The sequence below is a fragment of the Bidens hawaiensis genome, unplaced genomic scaffold (genome assembly GCF_021521415.1).
Source record: "Bidens hawaiensis isolate Kalapana, Puna unplaced genomic scaffold, B.hawaiensis_p1.1 tig00021722_1, whole genome shotgun sequence".
Taxonomy (NCBI): Eukaryota; Viridiplantae; Streptophyta; class Magnoliopsida; order Asterales; family Asteraceae; genus Bidens; species Bidens hawaiensis.
In genome coordinates this window covers 3,552-23,612 of record NW_027493381.1, presented here as the reverse complement: position 1 = coordinate 23,612, position 20,061 = coordinate 3,552, and the positions used below count along the sequence as shown (strand labels likewise).

The 20,061-nt window shown below is 32.9% G+C and overlaps 1 pseudogene; it reads left to right on the top strand.

Annotated features, from left to right (window-relative positions):
- The window catches only part of LOC143564110 (G-type lectin S-receptor-like serine/threonine-protein kinase At4g27290), a 76,143-nt pseudogene extending 67,391 nt beyond the window's left edge, over positions 1-8,752 (top strand).
- Positions 8,753-20,061: the final 11,309 nt, after the last annotated feature.

The following is a 20,061-nucleotide window of genomic DNA, read 5'->3' as shown; positions in this document are numbered from 1 at the left end:
TAGTTTTCTGAAAATAGAGTTTTACTTCAGCCCCATATTTACAAATATTCCTTGTATTCATTTGGACACAAATACGTTATGCGAAACATTAAATGCTATTTTAACATATGATTTTCTGCAATTGTCATAAAAATTTGAAACTTTTTGCTTATAAATCAACTAACAATTGTAGGATGGAACCTGAATGTATCAATATTGTTACAAACTTAACCCATACAAATCAAATACACGTTAATGTACTGCCACAATGCGACGGGTACAAAACTAGTTATATGTTAAAGATGGAAAGAATTACCCATAAGTTATTTTCTCAATTATGTAAAATTATATTTTTTTTAATTTTTTGAACGGCTTTTAAACTACACCGTTAAATCCATGTACTATTTATTGTATGATGAGAGATCAAACCCTCATCACATAAAATATATAGAGGGGGACAACAATACCGTTAGGCCAAAACTCGTTGGTATTTGAAATTTAATCATCATACCAGAGAAGGTAGTGACTAAACCACTTTTAATTGGGCATTTAGACGTATTCTTTGTTCACAAAATAAATAAATTCCGATCATATAAAAATGTTTATCTATTTAACATTTTCTCAATTAAAATGTTTGTTGGAACAAAAGTCTACATTGTCAAGTTTGGATGAAACCCTAGTTTATATAAATAATGATGTATCTTGTGTTGTATAGGTCCCCTGACTGGATCAAACAACAAAACAAACTAAGATACTAGTTGTTCTTGGATCAACCTCACAACTAGTTGGCGGAAACAACTAGTTGGACCGAGATCTCGGATCTTGTGTGTGTGTAGAGAGCCGAAAGTTAGTGTGAGGGTGAGGGTTTAGAGAGGGTTTGAAAGACTTGAACAAAATAATAATGCAAAGGGTTGGTTGGTGTATTCCATACACACACATTATATAGTGTGAGTATGTCATACACCCATCTCATTAATAAATGCCCAATGGGCTTCAAGTACAAGAATGTAATACAAATATGAAAGACTTGAACAAACAAAACCGGGCCTTACACGTTGTGAGTTGTGACATCGTCAACATCTGGTCCTTAGATACATGCTAATAAGTTATTATTCGCCTTATATATTTGTTTTGTTAAAAAATTTCAATAACAAATTTGGAAATAATGCGTAGTTGTTAAGTCAAAACGTATATTTAAAGGCGTCAAAGATTATGCTAGAATCGTTGAATATGCATTTATATGCTAGTAAATGAATCTGAATGGGACAAACGTTCATAGAAGTCTAGGGTGGACCTCCAGAAGTGGACACGACATGGCCATCAATCATCACATTTTGTCAAATAATTACAAAACAATTCTTATGATCTAGTCACCTTTGGATGGTAACAAAAATGGTTTTCTTGATTTCTTCAACAAAAATCACTTTAATTGCAAATGCCCTAAAATAAAAATGGTTTTCTTCAACAAAATCATTCCATAGCTAATCTGTTTATGAACCAAAAACACTTTGCAACCTCTTTTAGTGACAGAAATATTTGTCGATAAATTTGTGACGATACATGACACTTTTGCGACCAATTTATGAAACGAATTACAAAGTACTTGCGAATTGTGATTGACTTTACGAAACCTTTTACATCTCTTTAAAATTTGTACAAGTTTTGGGCCGGATTAATTTTTTTCTTAAAAACATTGTGAGTTGCTAAAAAGATCGCAAAATATGCAAAGCAATTTATGATAATTTAAATTCAGGGAAGTGTTAGATGTGAAATATGTAGTGTAGCACTGACGGCATCAAGTCTCGTGTTAAATATGCAACGTATGTTGCATATACGGTATCAAAATGTAAACCACAAGTAGTGCCCTTCACCGTAGGACATCAACTCCCGGCAAAAGACCAAAAGGTTTCCAATGTCACACTTAAGGTAAGATAAGTTATAGAAATTATTGATGGCAGTTTGACATTTGTGATAATTGTTGTATAAAACTAGTGCCTTTGATCAAAAGTCAACCGTGAAATGTGTAAGGTCAATGAATTTGAGTGATGGTATGATCTATTGTGGTATACTGGTATAAATTGCTTTGAATTATTCAACTTCAAAGCATTGACATATAGATATACAATACAAGCTGAACTTTCTAAATTGTTATATATATGTTCATATTTGCGAATCTTAATCCATCTATGGCCTTTGTGAGACGTGGCTTTGCTGGATTACATTATCCGGCAGACTCATCAGTAATAATAATAATAATAATAATAATATTTTAAACCGTACACGAAATATGTTTAACGGGTATGTGAGGAAAGCTGAGTTGGAATGTGAAGGTGATGGGTTTGTGAAACAATTAGGTGTTAAGGTACCGGATACTAGGAAGACTTGGTTTAATGTGAGTATGAATCTTGAAGAGTGTAAGAATGTGTGTTTAAGGAAGTGTAATTGTACGGCTTATGGGACTTTGGATGTTAGAACAGGAAGTGGGTGTTTGATTTGGTTGATATTAGATCTTATGCACAAGAAGATGGGCAGGTTATCTATGTAAGAATGGCTGCCTCGGAATTAGGTACGACTAAACTTTATTACATGTCGTATTGACACTACTGAAAAATGAGTCAATACGACGGTTTTTGTTGGAAAACTATTTTATGATTTTCTTACAAAAACCTGCGTGGGAAATAAACATTGCGGAAAAATCATTTTCAACGTTTTTTCAATAACTTTTCCTAAAAGAATTATACAAATATATATTGTTGTAAGGTTTCTACAATTTTCCAACAAAACCTATATTTATTTATTTATTTATTTTAATTTTCTATAACTTTCTAACAAAACTATAATACTATATATAACACAAATAATTATATTCATGATGTTTTCCAATAGTTTTCTAGCAAAAATAATTAACTTAATTGGTAAATGTATTTTTGTTGGATAGTTGGCAACAATTTTTCCACGAGAAATCGTGTTGTTACTAATTTGTTGCAGGACTGTAGCAAAACTAGGGCTAGTTTTGTTGTTGTTGGAAATTCGACTACATTTGTTTAGAATTACATGTTGTAAAAATTTTGTACGAAATGAACTATTTTCCAGTAGTGACGTGATAAAATTGACGAGTCAGACTGGTTGGGTAACATGCCAAACCACTAAGACAATGGGTTATGTATTTATTTATTTAATTGTTTAAATTCTTTTTATTAAGAGAGTAAAAAGACTAAAATATTGTCATGACTAGTTTGAGGCCCGTGTATTACACGGAAAATTGATTAATATTTTAAAATTTAAACATTAGCCAAAACACAATCAACAACATAATTATTGTATATTATTAATACAATTACAATATACATTAAAATTATAGGAATTACAAAACAAACATTACACAAGTATTTTACAAATAACTAAAAATTCCCATATACACTACATTTGTAGTTGTATTCGCCAATAAACCTTGTTTATCAAAAGTCAAAATCTCTAGTCTATACTTGATTGTAATTCTTGATAAGATTGTATAGTTGTTTGTGTGAGAGCACCTGTTTTTTCAAGTGCAAACCAATAAAAAACCTTTTATAGTGATTGACCTTGCTTTTGTTTATGGTTATGGTCATGGTGAAAGTTATGTTCAAATTTTCAATATTAATCTAGTGTGATTGGGGAATACTTTAGGAAGTTGTAATAATAATGAATTAATTTGGTAGACTTCAATATCTATAATTATTTAAACAAACTAAATAAGCGTGATTGTAGCCATCCAACAATAAAAGAATACATATTTTAGGTAAACATGATACATGATTGCGCAGGTTAACCAAAAAACCCTGATTGTACCTTTCTCATATCAAACCCTTGATTTCATCCATAAAAAATATTTAGCTAAAATAATATACAAGGAAACTTATAATTTTGTAAAATTTACTGATTGAGCTGGTGAAGATGAAGCTTCTGTTCCTGGTCCATTTAAACACAAAAAAGTATAATCATTAACAATTGTTGACCATAAAAATTTAATACCAATAACAAAATAATGTGGAGATACAAAAAACTTGAAGGAAGCATTATCCATACATTTCGTCTTTGGTCCTTTTTGCCAACTCTTTTTGTAGATTATTGCTTGAAAAGATTATCAAGTCCAACCACATTGAAACTACCATCGGCTCGTATATGGGCCAAGGCCTAGCAACATTACAAATAAAACTTCAAAGTTGATTTGTAAAGCCATGTAACATATTTCTAACAATGTGAACACAAAAACCCGTTTAAAAAAATTCAAACATAACACAGTCAGTACCAAGTTACTTCACAAGATATAATAGGCCTGAGAATGCTGTCATTAGTTGTAAACCTGGATAAATAGAAGTATAAAAATAGTTTAATCAAAATGGGTCCGCATTTCTGTTAACATTTAAATCAATAATGTCTTGATAAAACAATATTAATGTGGATAGACTAAAACAAAATCACAAAATAGAAGTCTAAAACACATACCAGTCAATACGATCATCGCTTATATAAATGATGGTTGACCAAAAACTGAGGTATATCCATTGCTAGAATGGTTTCACTTCCAAAAGCCTCCTTGAGCTTTCATCACATATAACCATCACTGAATTTTGAGGATCCTATCAACAATACACAAAATAAAGGAAAAAAAATGTTATAAAGCATAGGGAAACATGTAGATCAATTAACTAATTTTATAGTATAATTTACAAATGGCATAACCAAAATAAGTTGCAAATAAGCGTAAAAGTAGAATCAATTGTTCTCATCATTTTGACCAATCTACTTATTAACCGAACAGCTGTAAACAATTTTGATAAAATGGTGGATCAACAATCATGTCAAACTAAGTTCATGATTCACAAGAGTTCGCAATGTCAAAACGAAAACCCAAACCGGCAAAAATAATAGACTTTGCCAGAGTACCATGATAATCATAAGAATATACCTAAAACGCCCTTACATATGCACCAAGAGTTTTAGTTATCTAGTTATATTATAGTGCACAAAGTTTAATCACATCAACCCTAATACATGTGCTTTAAAGAGAATACTAACACTTGGGAACCCTCCTAATGTAATTCTGAGAACGGTGGAGAATGCAAGTTGCTTAGGCTCTGCTCCCATGAAATCAAAGTGTTATATTTTCAGTCAAAACAATTGATTCACCCTCGTTTTAATCACTCATGTTGCCCATTGATACGTAAATGAGTTGAAATAGTAAAAAGTCTCGGATAATCGGCTATGTGTTTGGTACTTTGTCATTCCCTCTATTCCACTTCCAATTTAGTTTCATGAGTTAAAAAAAAAATCTAACCAACATTAGCTAGAAAAAAAAAAAAACAGGTGGCTTAAAAGCTAATTCTCATAAAACAATAAAATATAGAAGGTTCATTAAAAATATATAATTTGGAAAAGGGGTAAAAGAAAGATGATTTTTTTCTAAGACTAACATCAATTATCTGCAGGCTATGAAAATACAAATTAAGTATGGCCTACATGTCAATTTATATGACACAGATTAAGTACACAGATATCTAAATCTGAACAAAAGCTAATCAAAAATCCAAATGATTTCAAATTAATAAAACATGAAAATCGAAGGATCTAAAGGAAGGAATTGTTAGCTTACCTGATAATAAGCAGCATGCGAAAATGGGTGACGATTTTCAATTGCGTTGGGAAGAAGAAGGTTCATGTTCTGCAATTAAAGTAGCGATTATGATTGTTCAGGCTCAAAAATGAATAAACGATCTGAATCAGCAGCTATGGTGTGGATGAAAGACATCGCACATGCAATCAGAGAACGAAGATGGGAAATAACAACAATGGCGATGACCTAGGGTTTGTAATCAGTGAGTGGTTTAAATCTACAGTAGTATTTTATTAAAGTAGTAGATTGGGTTCAAGTCAAAACCACTAAGATAGTGGCTTATATTTAATTTCTGTATTAACTTCTTTCTTTTTAATTAAAAAAGTGAAAAAGATCAAAACACCCTTATATGGTTGGGTAACAGGTCAAACGAGTAACATGGTGGGTTTTCTTTAATTTTTTTTTATTGATTCTTCTACGTTTTTTATATTATTGAAAGGGTAAAATGACCAAAATACCTTCTCGAGCATTACACGTGACTGGATTTTATTAAAAAAAATCAACATTAATCAAAATGAATATTGTGTTATAATTTTTCAAATAAAAGATGTGTTTTTCAAATATTGTGTTATAGTTTTACAACTCAAGCTGTAACACTTTTGTCCAAGATTTTTACATTTATTATGCAGCAGATAGTAAAGCTAAAGCTAAGGCAAAGAGAAGTGTTCGAGTTATAGTCATTCCTGTGCTCGTGTCGGCTACTGTTCTTCTAGGCATATGCTTGTTTGTTTACCGGAAAAGAAAGCAGAAGAAGAACCATTATGTTTCTGGTATATCCAAAATCCTTTATCTTTTCAAACGATATGTCGATCACTTAATACTTACAACGTCATATGTTTGTATCTATAGGTGTAAATAGTGTCATTGTTCGGGTAAACAAGTTTGCCAATGATAAAAGGGAGGAAGATTGGGAATTGCCATTGTTTGACTTCAATACAATAGTGGATGCAACAAACAACTTTTCAGATGAATGTAAGCTTGGAGAAGACGGTTTTGGGCCTGTGTACAAGGTAATATTACTCATAAGTTGCGATACTTAGTATTCTGCTCACGTTTTAATATTTTGTATTTATAAAATTTTGCTATTTATGAGCATAGAAACCTCAATATTACAATAAACAAAGTTTTTGAATAAAAATGATTTAGGAGGTTGTATATTTGTATGTACTAAAGTTTGTCGTTCGGATGATTTTCATCATGTTTGACTTATTCGACTAATTTGATCCATTCCCCTTCTAGGTAAATTATGTATATTGGCCCGTTCAAGTTAAAATGCAACTAAACATAGCGCATTCATAAGTAAACGGGACAAGATGAGAATGGAAATCTCTAGTTCGGTAAAGTTTTTCAAGATTGTACACGCATTTCGAAATATAACTGGACTTTTTAACTGTGACTTATTTATCGCGAAAAACAACCTCCCATGAAGAAAGCTTGCTAATTATATATATCATTCTATGGCTGCATAACTTGTAATGTGCAGGTAAACTTATATCCACTTAACTAAAATTACTAATTTTCAGGGAATCTTGGAGGATGGAAAAGAAATTGCTGTGAAAAGGCACTCAAGAAAATCAAAACAAGGACTAGACGAGTTTCAAAACGAGGTTCGATGTATCGCTAAACTTCAGCACCGAAATCTTGTGAAGCTTTTAGGATGCTGCATTGATGAAGAAGAAAGAATGCTGATCTATGAATACATGCCCAATAAAAGCTTGAATTCTTTTATTTTTGGTACATTTTGCTCTTTATTACACAAGTGCAAGTAAATTAATATACCATTTGCTTTCCATCTATGTGGATGATAGATGAAGCAAAAAGAAAGTCAATGGACTGGTCAAAGCGCTACACCATTATAATTGGGATTGGAAGGGGGCTTCTCTATCTTCACCAGGACTCAAGACTAAGAATTATTCATAGAGATTTGAAAGCTAGCAACATATTATTGGATAAAGATATGAATCCGAGAATTTCAGATTTTGGTTTGGCAAGAAGTTTAGAAGGAAGTGACACCAAAGCAAATACAAGAAGAGTGATGGGAACCTAGTAAGTATTTCATTTCTATCATCATTAACTTGCGGTATTCACATCCCGTTTCAGCCATGTTTGACAAAAGTTTTATGCCAAACCACTGATTACGGTTTAAGAACCCTACAATTGGCTGGGTTGACCATTCGGGAGGTTCGAAACCAATTGTTTTTTTCAAGAGTTAGCTTGTATTATGAATTTTAGAAAATGATAAACTTGATAATTCATGAATATTATACATATCATTAATACATTCTCAAACTGTAAACTGAATGGTTTAAAACATGAAACCGAACCATTAAGCCTTACTTTTCAAACTGTAAACTGAACCGTATAAATCTCAAACCGGCTCATTTGCATCGGTTTGGGCATTTCCGTGAATAAATCTCAATGGTGAATACCCTAAATTAATGGAGCTTAAACTCATATTATACCTTAATTCAGATATAATTTATTCGTTCATTAATATCGTGTAGCGGATATATGGCACCCGAGTATACCATTGATGGCATATACTCCACCAAATCTGATGTCTTTAGCTTTGGTGTATTGGTGCTAGAGATAATAAGGGGAAAGAAAAATAGAGGATTTCGTCATGCCAATCATGATCTCAATCTTCTTGGACATGTAAGTTTTGAAGTATTAAAACCTAGCCACTAATCTTTATACTGCATTCATCTTTTTCTTAAAATGAATTTCATTGCTAATCAGGCTTGGAGGCTATACAAGAATGGTAAGCAGTTGGAGTTGCTTGTTGGAACCATTCAGGGTTCGTATGTGCACTCAGAAGTGAAGCGATCGATTCACGTCGGTTTACTGTGCGTGCAAAAGTATCCTGAAGACAGACCAGACATGACTATGGTGGTTCTTATGCTAAGTAGTGAAATTCCATTGCCCGAACCAAAACAGCCTGGTTTTTATACAGAACGAAGGAGACCACAAGAAGTAGAATCTTCATCTAGTAATCATGAATGGAGTTCATCCAACCAATTAAGTGTCACATATTTGCAACCTAGATAGAAAAGTACCTTTCTATATTTGGAATGTCTATATCACTGCCACACTAAACATGTTACAAGATCAGGCATTATGATTTTTGTAAACAATCTGCATTCAAGTAGACGATTTGTGTATACTAGATGATGATCTTGTTCATTCAAATTTGTTGGTAAACTAGGTGGTAGTGTGGTACTATTACAATAAACACATGTTACATATGTAGTCAAGTGAAGATATGCATAAAATCTCTTATCCACGTAAGTACGTTTAAGAGAGCTAAGAATTTGGAATTTGAAGAGACATGAGGACATTGGTGAAATAAGTGTGATGGTTTGAAGTTGGAATACTGGTTATGTGTCTTCGTTTACAAAATGGTGGTATTTTTCTATACACTAAAAGCATCCACATTTAATCCATCTAATTTTACGAGGGAGATTTTTATAATGCAAGGAGCAGTTTAGGGTGTTATGAGTTAAAAAGAGAGAAAATGTAGTGTTTTTTCCGTATATTTGAAAAACTACTGTTCGCCCCTTGATTTTTAATGTTTTTTGAAAGTGATTGTGAGCGAAGGAAAAGAGAAATGTAAAGATGAAGATATTGATTTTAGTGTAATTTTGTTTGAAGTTAAGGGATAAGTTGTGAATGCTCTAAGAGAACAAAATATCAGGGTGCTAAATTGTACTGTACTCCATGAAGGTATTGGTAAAACTGAGTAAGTTAAGATAGATCTTGTAGCTTATCTCTTGCAAATGTATATTAACATATATCTTTCAGCTTATCTACCGTTCAACATTGTAATGCTAAGATCATTGTTAGAAGTTATTTGATATGAGCTTGTAGATTGTCTACTATCTTGCTTAGTTATTCCAACATAAAATCTTGGTTCTTTGGGTGAAGGCAATGGACCCTCACTCTCCAACATCAGAATCACAGAAGCCATGGTCGGTCTATCTTCTGGGCGGCGTTGGACACATAATAAACCAACATGGATTGACCGTAGAACCTGAGATATATTGATTGGTTCACCTAGGCACCTAGCAAGCAATTGCAAGGATTTGCCTTCATTATGAAGTCCCCATGCCTGTCAAGAACAAATAAGGCACCTATTATGTTATGTTGTTTCAAAATGTTCTAGTTTTTTTTCTCCATAGTATAACAACGTTTTCATTTTGAGTAATCTTTAAAGTTAACCACCACATTAAGAAAAAGCCACCGTGCCAAATATTTGCACCACGTCATTTTGACATGTTAGATTAATTATTTTAGTATTAGTTTTTTATTTTAACTATACATATCTTTGTAAATTGGTTAGTTTATGTTGATGAATACCAAATTATGCATCAACAATAAAAAAAAAGAAGTAAAACCAAAGCTTTTCACAGTTTGCACCTTCAAAATTAAAATTAAGAGTAACTTACAAATCCAGTAAGGTTGCAATGTTCTTTATGGAAAAATTCTCTGTTTTTCTCCCCACACATAATTTCTAGCATTAATACGCCAAAGCTATACAGGTCTGATTTTATGGAAAAGACACCACCTCCTGACTCTGGCGCCATATAGCCACTGTAATATATCATATTAATATAAGCGATTCACTAAGTATATTGTATATAGGATATGGTAGATAAATCTCACTATGTTCCAACAACTCTGTTTGTCCTTGCCTCTATTTGATTTCCACCAAACATTCTAGCCATGCCAAAATCCGATATCTTTGGGCTCATATCTTTGTCAAGCAATATATTCCTTACCTTGAGATCTCTATGTATGATTCTGAGACGAGAATCTTGATGAAGATAAAGAAGTCCACGGGCAATTCTAATGATTATGTCGCAACGCATGGGCCAATCAAGTAGTTGGCTTTGAGTTTTATCTGCGAGTTGAATAGTTTGAAGTTAGTTCATGTCCTTGTTAATTTGGTAGTTTTCTATGTTTTTCATTATTTCATTTACCAAATATGAAGGAATCAAGGCCTTTATTTTGCATGTATTCATAAATCAACATGATCTCGGCTCCTTCTATGCAGCATCCAAAGAGCTTGACAAGATTGCGATGTTGCAGCTTAGATATTGAGATGATTTCATTCTTGAACTCTTGTAGTCCTTGAGTGGATGTTCTTGCTAATCGCTTCACTGCTATTTCATTCCCCTATTCGAGTGCACCCTACAACACAAACTTTTAAGACACATATGCCATTCTATACACAAAAAAAACAAAAGAAAACGACTACGGAATATAAACCAAATGATAAACTATTAAAAAAATATCCATTTACGTGGTTTAGTTGATCCTATGTTTGATTTAGTCTACAACATTGGAATTGGGTCATCGTATGACTTGTTCTCAAAGCAATAAATGCGTGTCACATAAGTATGTTGCAACAAATGTGCATTTTGAGCAATCAAGTGCTTTAGCCTTTTTAAGTTAAGCTAAGAACAATCTTATAGTAACATATGTATTAAAAGGTATGGATGAGTACATAACAAGAACAAAGATAGAGAATTGTATATGATTGATAGATATAATTTACATATGTTTACACATATCTATAGTTTTGAAGTAACTAACTAGTTGATTGTTTGAATCATAACTAACTTAACATCGTTAACATAACTAACTTAACACAATCATACTCAAGGTTAAAGTTAATAATACAAGTTTACATGGTGAAAATTAGGATATAGTTAAAAGTTTAGATTATAATTCCAATATTTCCCTATTTAATCAAGGATTTATGGCAATTTTTGGTTGGTGTGTAATGTCCAACTTTCTTGTTCATCTAATACACGTCGTACCATATCTTGCTTGACTTTTGATTTAAAATATTCAATTTCCCTTAAACCGTTTGACTCGCTTACTCTTTTTTGAGTTTTACCTTATGCAAATTTGCTTTCATAACCTCTTTGTTCAATGATTTTTACGTCAATCCTTGCCGCACGCTTTCTTCTTGGTCTTATGCTTTATTGGAAAAAGAGAAATTTAACACAACATATGTCTTCCTCCCCCTCTCTAATTTGACTTGTTCCATGTCTCACTCTTTGACTGAAACTAAATTTGATTTCCCTTCACTTGTGTGACTAGCTTACTCTTCTTTGATTGTTAACTTATGCAACTTTTCTTAACTACTGCCTCTTTGTTCAATGATTTTGGCTTCATGCCTTGTCGTGCGTCCTTTTATCTCCAATTGTCGTAGGTCAATATGTGTCTTCCTCTTGGTCTTGTGTTTGACTAGAAAAAGTCTAATTCAACCCAACATATATCTTCCTTTTAGATTTGACCTGTTTCATGCAACTTGTCTTCTTTTGATCTTGATCGATCTTTCACAAATCGTAGGAGTCTGTTTCACACGTATCCTTGATTTTTTCTGTCTAATATCATTTAATCTCATATTCTGTATCACTTTGGTTGTATTCGTTTTCTCACGGGTTCTAGATCATCTCACACACTTGGTTCGCACTTCTCTTATTTTTTCACACAAACGTTTAAGTATGGTTGTTGCACAACTCCGTATAACATGATTCTTTTGTATGGTCTATCACAGATTCTCTCCTCTTGATCATATCACAATAATCAACCTACTCTTTGTGGTTTCCTCCCTAAACAAAAATTTCAATTTTAATTTCTTTACACGACCTTGTTTCTTCTTATTGATCATGGATCAATTTTTGTCTTCTTTATATTGTCATTAAGAGGGACAACTCTTCCTTTTCAATTACAACTAAAATAGATTTTCCATTCTTGTGTTTGTTATTTAGATATTTGTGATTAGCATAGGATCCAAGTTTTTTACATTAATCTAACATGACACGAGGCTTATCATATAAACTCGTTTTGCATTGCTCGGAATAATCCCTTTCTTTGTTATTGCTTCTTCTTGACTTATAAGAGATCTATCCTTACACTATGTATCGAGAATCACTCTTTATTCGCCGTTTTCCATCGTTTGCACCATACTATCTGACCAACTTTTGCTTTATGGCGTGTGAATAGTAATGTGTCATCGTATTTTTCTTCGTTGGAATAGATTCATTCTTCATAGGCCTTTAATCTTCTGGCTATTTCATCAAAAGATATACGTCTACTGTCTGGGTCTGGATACTCCTCTTTAGAAGCAACTATTTCTACAAATTGTCTGGAACAGAGTGTAAAAGTTCGTGTGCCAAACTATTTCTAAAAATTGTTTGGAACAAAGTGTAGAAGTTCGCGTGCCAAAACTGTGTCACCAAAGGAAGATCTGCGGCTATTTGCCTGTCGTCGCCAGTAGTTCTAGTTTCGTCATTTACATCAATTCAAATACTATTCGTAAGCTTTGAACTTTCACTATTTGTACATGATCCACTCCTATGTATCTTGTCTTTAGTGCATCCCACACTTGATTTGCGATTTTGAATTTTGTGACTTGAAGGATTAAGTCATTCGGTAACTATAAAAATGATTTACAAGAGAGGAACTAGTCGCTAACAGTGATACATTGATCTATTTGAGGAAAATATGTTGATATCGAGCCGAATGATTCCTCATTGTATTTAACCGAATGAATACAATGAATACAGATGAACATACATGCACACACACACATTGCACATATGCTCACAAACATACATACATACATACATACATACACACATATACACACATATACATGCATACATACATACGTACGTATGTACATACATACGCTTAAACTTTATCTACCTAGATGCGTATATCTAGGCGACCTATCATCCTAGAGAGAACCCCACTTGGGAATGATACAAATTGTTATCAGGCTTAGGATTTCTAAGTTCATGTGCATGAGATAAGCCTATTTATAGGCCTGTGTGCATGGACACATCCATGCGCATGGTTCATGCGTATGGCCTCCATACACATACATTCCATGCGTATGAGCACATACACCACACATATTCATCCCTAGACTAACCCCAGTCTATTCAGACATCTATAGACACATTAAATGTACTAAAAGTAATGACTTAAATGGATATGCAACAACAATCTTATCTTGAATTGGGTTAAGTGTTGGCAGTGGGTTGAATTGTTTCCCCAAACCCTTTTTGTAGGGATAATATTCTATATTAGTATTAGGATTATGTATGTATTTATACTTGCTTTTGGTAGGTGTATTACGTACCTCAGTACGTTTATTTTGTAAGAACGAAATGTAAAAGTTGGAGAAATGAGGACCATATAACCCATTTCTCCAAACAACTCTTCATAATTCTACAACAATTCCAAGGAAATAAAGAGAATTCTCTCTCTACCAAACACTTCCAACTTCATCTTTCTTTTGTTCATACAAACAAAGATCAGAGATCCGAGTGTTGTTAGTGATTTCCGTAGCTAACAACACGGATTGATCCGAGTAAAGTTGCTAGATCCATCCAAAGAGGACCTACAAGTGGTATTTGAGCTTTCGGCTCAACTTTTTGGTTCTCGGATCAAACTTTTCGAGTTTTGATCTTAGTTTTTGGTAGATTTGAGGTTGTTCTTCGTGTTACTCACTACATTTGGAGTGCTTTACATCCGAGAAATACCCGAAAATCTTCAAATCTAAGTGTTTAGTGTTCTTGGTTTTTGTGTCCGAGTTCAGGTCCAGTATAAAAACTTAGATCTAAACCAATCTATTGGTTTTTAGGCTAAAGTCCTTTAGACTTTATTAATATTTGGCTTATTATGTTCTAAAAAAAATCAAATTCTAATCGAATGAATGTGGGTAGTCGAAGGAAAATTTTTTAATATTATTTTATTTTAATATTATTATATTCATATTATATTAAAAAAAAGTGATCGAATGACCAAAACTAATCGAATGATTTTTTAATATTATTTTATTTTAATATTATTATATTCAATTGATATTAAATTTTTTTTATTAATTCAAGTAATCGAATGGGATATTATTTTATTTTAAAATTATTAAAATCATTATATTAAAAAAAAGAAGGTGATCGAATGATCAAAAGTAGTCGAATGATTTTTAATATTATTTTATTTTAATATTATTATAATCAGTTTACTTAGAAAAAAAAACTAATCTAATCTAATTTAATATATTCTAATATAATCTAATCGAGTCAAAGTAGTTCAAGTTGACCCCTTGACCGTTGACTTTGACCCGTTGAACAAAAAAAATGTCTTGCAATGTTAAGCTTGAAGGAAGTCTCAATATGAGGGAAGGCCAAAATGACATGTTAAAAGAAGAATTCAACATGTTTAAACAAATTCAAGAAGAATCGGTTGCCTCTCTCATCAACAGATTTGAGTCACTCGTTACTAAATTAAGAAGTGCCGGTATCATCCATGACTTGTCTGAGATCAACATGAAGTTGTTGAATTCACTGCCTTACGCATGGAACATCAGTGTGGTTACCATCAAGAAAACCACAAATCTGAATACCATAACACTCTCAGAGTTGGATTCTACCATCAAGTCTTTTGAATTAATGGATGACAACCTCCGAATAAACAATCGGTCCAAAGAAAATAAAGCCGAGACAAGTGTTGCGGGTGTAAGCAGTCAAGCAAGTCCTATCATCCCTGAATGTGCTGCAGGTGGAAGTAGTCAAGCAAGTCTTATCCTTCCCGAGGTACACACACTTGTGCTCACAAGCTTGTATTGATAAAGTTATACACTATAGAACCCATAATGCTACCATTTTAGATCAAATCTTTGGCATTAAATGTCATAATGATGAACTTAAGAAAGCTGAAAAGATCTACGCCACTAGGATTAAAACTCATAATAATGATATGGCTAAGTTAAATGAAAAACTATTCCAAGCTGGAAAACTAGCTGAACATCATAAAAAATGTGCGGTTGAGTTAAATGCTAACATTGCCAAATTAGAGCTAGATTTAGCTCAAAGGAAAATAGCTGTTGAAAGATTTGAGCTAGCCTCTGATAAGTTGAATGGGATTATTGGGGCATAGGTTGGGGTGAAACAAAAGACGGCTACGATCATACAACTGTTCCACCTCCCTTTAATGAGAATTATACTAGCCTACCTCATTTTGATTTCAATACCCCACAAGAGGACGAAATGGTCTATGGTATTGGTCATGCACCAAAACCAAAGACATTTGTTCCTCATGTCTCCAAAACTGTTGATCTCATTCATTTAGCAGTTAGTTCTAGTAGTGATTTATCTTGTTCAACAGCTTGTGAAGAAGAAAGTGGGTCGTTGGAAATGCCTGTTGAGGTGAACATATCAAATATTTGTTCATCATCAAGTTGTAAGACCGAGGATAATTCAAGTAAAAGAAAAGTGTTTGAAAATGATAATGAAACGAGTACTTCATGTAAATACGTGCCATAAAAAAAGATCATTTTTTCAAACAACTAATCCTTCATAAAGTCCTCAGTCATACAACTGTTTTGATAACAAATACTATGGTCATTATCAACAAGTTTTTGTTGATCCATATTACACTAACGTTTTTGATGATCGGGGTCACACATCAAATGTGCTTTATGATCATGTTCCATTCCACAGATCACCTTTCCCACCGCACCAACCACATTATAGTTCTGATGAGTTCTATAGTGCTCCTAGGAGAAAGTGTTGTTTTGTTTGTGGTCATTCTTCTCACATTTCAAGACATTTCAAGCACTTGTTCAAGCAGCAACTTGATATTGAAAAGCTGCTTAGTCAGTCCCCAACAGGTGCTTTTAGTAGCCCTGATTCAAGGACCGATCAAGCTGATAGTGAAGCCAGTGATGTGGATGTGAGATCCAAAGTTAAGGTAAAACACAAAAATAAACCTTTTTGTAAAACTAAAAAGGATAAAATAAAAAAGGATCCTAAGACTGAAAAGTCTAATGATTCAACAAAAACAGTTTCAAAAACAAGAAAAAAAAATTCCAAAATTTCCAGAACCAAGGAACAAGTTTGGGCTTGTATTCCTAAGGACGAGTCTTCATCAAGTGAAGCTTCCCCAAGAAATAAAATCAAGTTTGGTCGATTTATAGTCGACTTTCCCGAGACAACTAAGTCTCGGGAACCCATGTCCATTTAAACGCTTAGTGCATGTAGGGTCAATCAAGGAGGACTATCAAGAGTATTCGGTACTTAGATAGTGGTTGCACCCGACATACGATGGAAGACAAACCCTTGTTAATGCTAAACCATTCGATGGCGGATTCGAGTCTTTCTTAAGCGACACGGGAGGACAAACTTCAGGAAATGGAAAATGTTTCATACTTTGTGCTTCAACAATGCTAACATTGTTCAAATGGCTCAACTAGAACTTGTCAAGCATTTCTCAAACTCACATCATTCAATTACTTCTCTCAACTGATGGATCTAGCGTCAGCTGCTGGGCTTCGGTTTGAATCTCCTTCCACTTTGTAATATGATGTGATAATGCATACTTAGGATAGTCCATCTGACAACAGCTATGCTGATCTTTTCATTAAAGCCATTGATCAATTTTGATTAAAACAACCTATCTATCTTTTTGTATATAAAATTATAAATATTTTTTTTGAATATGTCACAATTTTAGAGGGAGAAAATGAGTTATGTTTAACTCACCAATTTTTTTTTATTTAAGAAAAACAAATTTAAGTCACTTGACTTACCAGAAATATTTTACATGTTATTAAGAAAACCAGAAAAAGTTTCAAAATGTATTCTCTCATTTAGAGGGAGCTCCTGACTAGAGGGAGTCGGATATTATAAATATCATAAAATTTTGAGAAATCGATCCGACATTTGGAAAATGATAGGAAATTATCTTTAATGATCCTACCACATGAAAAGAGTAGATCAAAAGCCAACAAGATCATTGTTTGATGTGTAGATAGGCTTGAAAAATGAGTAAGTATTATAGTGATATAAACTTAAATACTCGCCTATGCTAGTGGTTACACTCTCATGAAGCGGTTGCCGACTCAAAATAAGTCATATCGATGAAGGCAAAAATGTTATTAGTCAGACATACACGAGCTCGTTAGTGATTGGTCACAATAAAAATTATTTATTGCTTTAGATTCAAATATTGAAAAATAAATTAATATTAAAGCAGAAAAACTGCAAAATGCTCAAAAAGTATTTAAAATCGACAACAAAAATGTTGATAAATTATCAAAAAAAAAATGGGTATATTAGAACCACGTAACGTGGGGCAAACAAGTAAGTTCTAAACATTTTATATGAAGGCATGTAAGTCCTTATGGCTAGTAAGTCTATGGTTCAACCTTTAAAAGTTGTTTGAAAGAAAGTTAGCAAAAAGTTAAATAAGCTTAAAATGTTTTGATCATTAGGGCCGGAGTCAATTCGGGGTGATACGGATGAACACAAACTATGCTCGAGGTATGATGGAGTCTGTAACATGTCGGATTAACGAGGACCACATAAGTATTGTGCCTAATTCATATCTTAACGTATCACAGTGAAATTAAAAAACTTGTTAAGTTTAAAGTGAACAAATATATCTACAATCGACTTTGGTTTCTTGACATAATAATATCCAAATAGAAGTGTGATCTAGGATGTCATCGATCAATATGATTCCATGTTGTGATCTTTATCGCAAAAATAGTAAAGTCATTAGAAAATTCTGTAAATATTATTATTATATAATATTAATTATCGTTACTCCTATCTTTTTCATTTTTCTTGTTTTATTTTATGCTTCAATTTTAATACATTATGTATATATATATATATATTCGAAATATTATAATATATGAAAAATTCCAAAAAGATTTTAAGTTTTTATGTGTTCGTACATATTTTATTAAATCTTTGTTTTATTTCAAAATCATGTGTTTTGCTGTCATGGTCGTTCATACAAAGTTCGTTGGAAACCTGAGACTTAAACAAATCACTTACAAGTTGAGGGGGCATGTTTTGAAAAAGAAAACTCTTCTTTGACCCTCGAGAGGTTCTTTGAACGAATCTTATTCGTTTTGAGTTTTGTGCAGCTGTACATGGATAGGTAGTTCAAGATCAAGTGTCATGGGCTGCAGAGACTGAAGTTGTAGATGCTAAAGACCTTAAAAGAAAAGGAGAAGGTGACAGTTGCCGGTTGGACCTAAAAGGGAGCTGATCGTGTTTGAAGATTAGTCGAAGGACAAAGAAAAGAAACCAATCGGCCCAAGAAAGTCAACAAAGGAAAATTAGATGTCGAGCCTCCCGCATATGATGTTTCTAAAATTTTATGTTGCTGACCCTTCCCAGAAAATAAGATTGAAGTTCAAGTCTTCAAGATCGGAAAATAAAGAATTGTCCAAGATCCAATCTCGTTCAAGCTCTTGGATCAAGACAAGTACTCAATTTCAAGAAATAAAGACGAAGCAAGGAACTTGATAAAGGTTCCTAGACATACTCAATCCTAGAGGGAGATTGTAGGGCTAATATTCTATATTAGTATTAGGATTGCGTATGCATTTATAAATGCTTTTAGTCTGTGTATTATTTACCTTAGTACGTTTATTTTGTAAGAACGAAATATAAAATTTAGAGAAATGATGACCATATAAAAGGTCACTTTACCCATTTCTTCAAACAACTCTTCATAATTCTACATCAATTCCAAGGAAATAAAGAGAATTCTCTCACTACCAAACACCTCCAACTTTATCTTTCTTTCTTTCTTTTGTTCATACAAACTAAGATCCGAGATCCGAGTGTTGTTAGTGATTTTCTCTAGCTAATAACACGGATTGATCCGAGTAAAGTTGTTAGATCCATCCAAAGAGGACCTACATTTTTGCTTCGATAATGATCTTGATTTCAAACAGTATATGTTGTAGAATTTAATATTAGGAAATTGAACTTTAATAAAGATTCTCCTTCTTTGTACATAATTAATGCTTTTGTTTCTGGACTAGATTTGGAAGAGTTGTGTGCCATGTAATTAAAGGAATTGGATTTAAACAAAATTGAATCAAATTTATATCATTTTCCTTCGCAACCCCCTAAACGATCCAATCTTCCTTTTTGATTTAATTCCCTTTCACAAGCCTCGATTTTTCCAAGGAGCGTTTCTGCTCTGATACCAATTATTGGGAGGTGTGGTTCGATATATATCAAGATTAAAGATAGAGACCGGATATGATTTATGGATATGAAATTTTAGAAAGTGTGCCCATTTAGGTTTGTGTTTGTTTTAGGCTAAAACTAAACAAAACAACAAAGTTTTGTTTTTGGGTTTTAGAAAGCGTTTGGTTTTAGTTTTTCGGCTGTTTCATAAGCTTGAAAGAAAAAAATGGCCCAAAAGAATATAGTTGGGCCTAATTAATTTTGTTAACCTTTTTTTTGAACGATTAACCAAAACTTTAATATAAACGAAACATCGATACAAGCAAGACGCTCATACCAAAAAAGTACAAAACCAACCAGCCTTAATTAACAAAAGCCCACCGCAACAAAACCACACAACCCAACTACCCA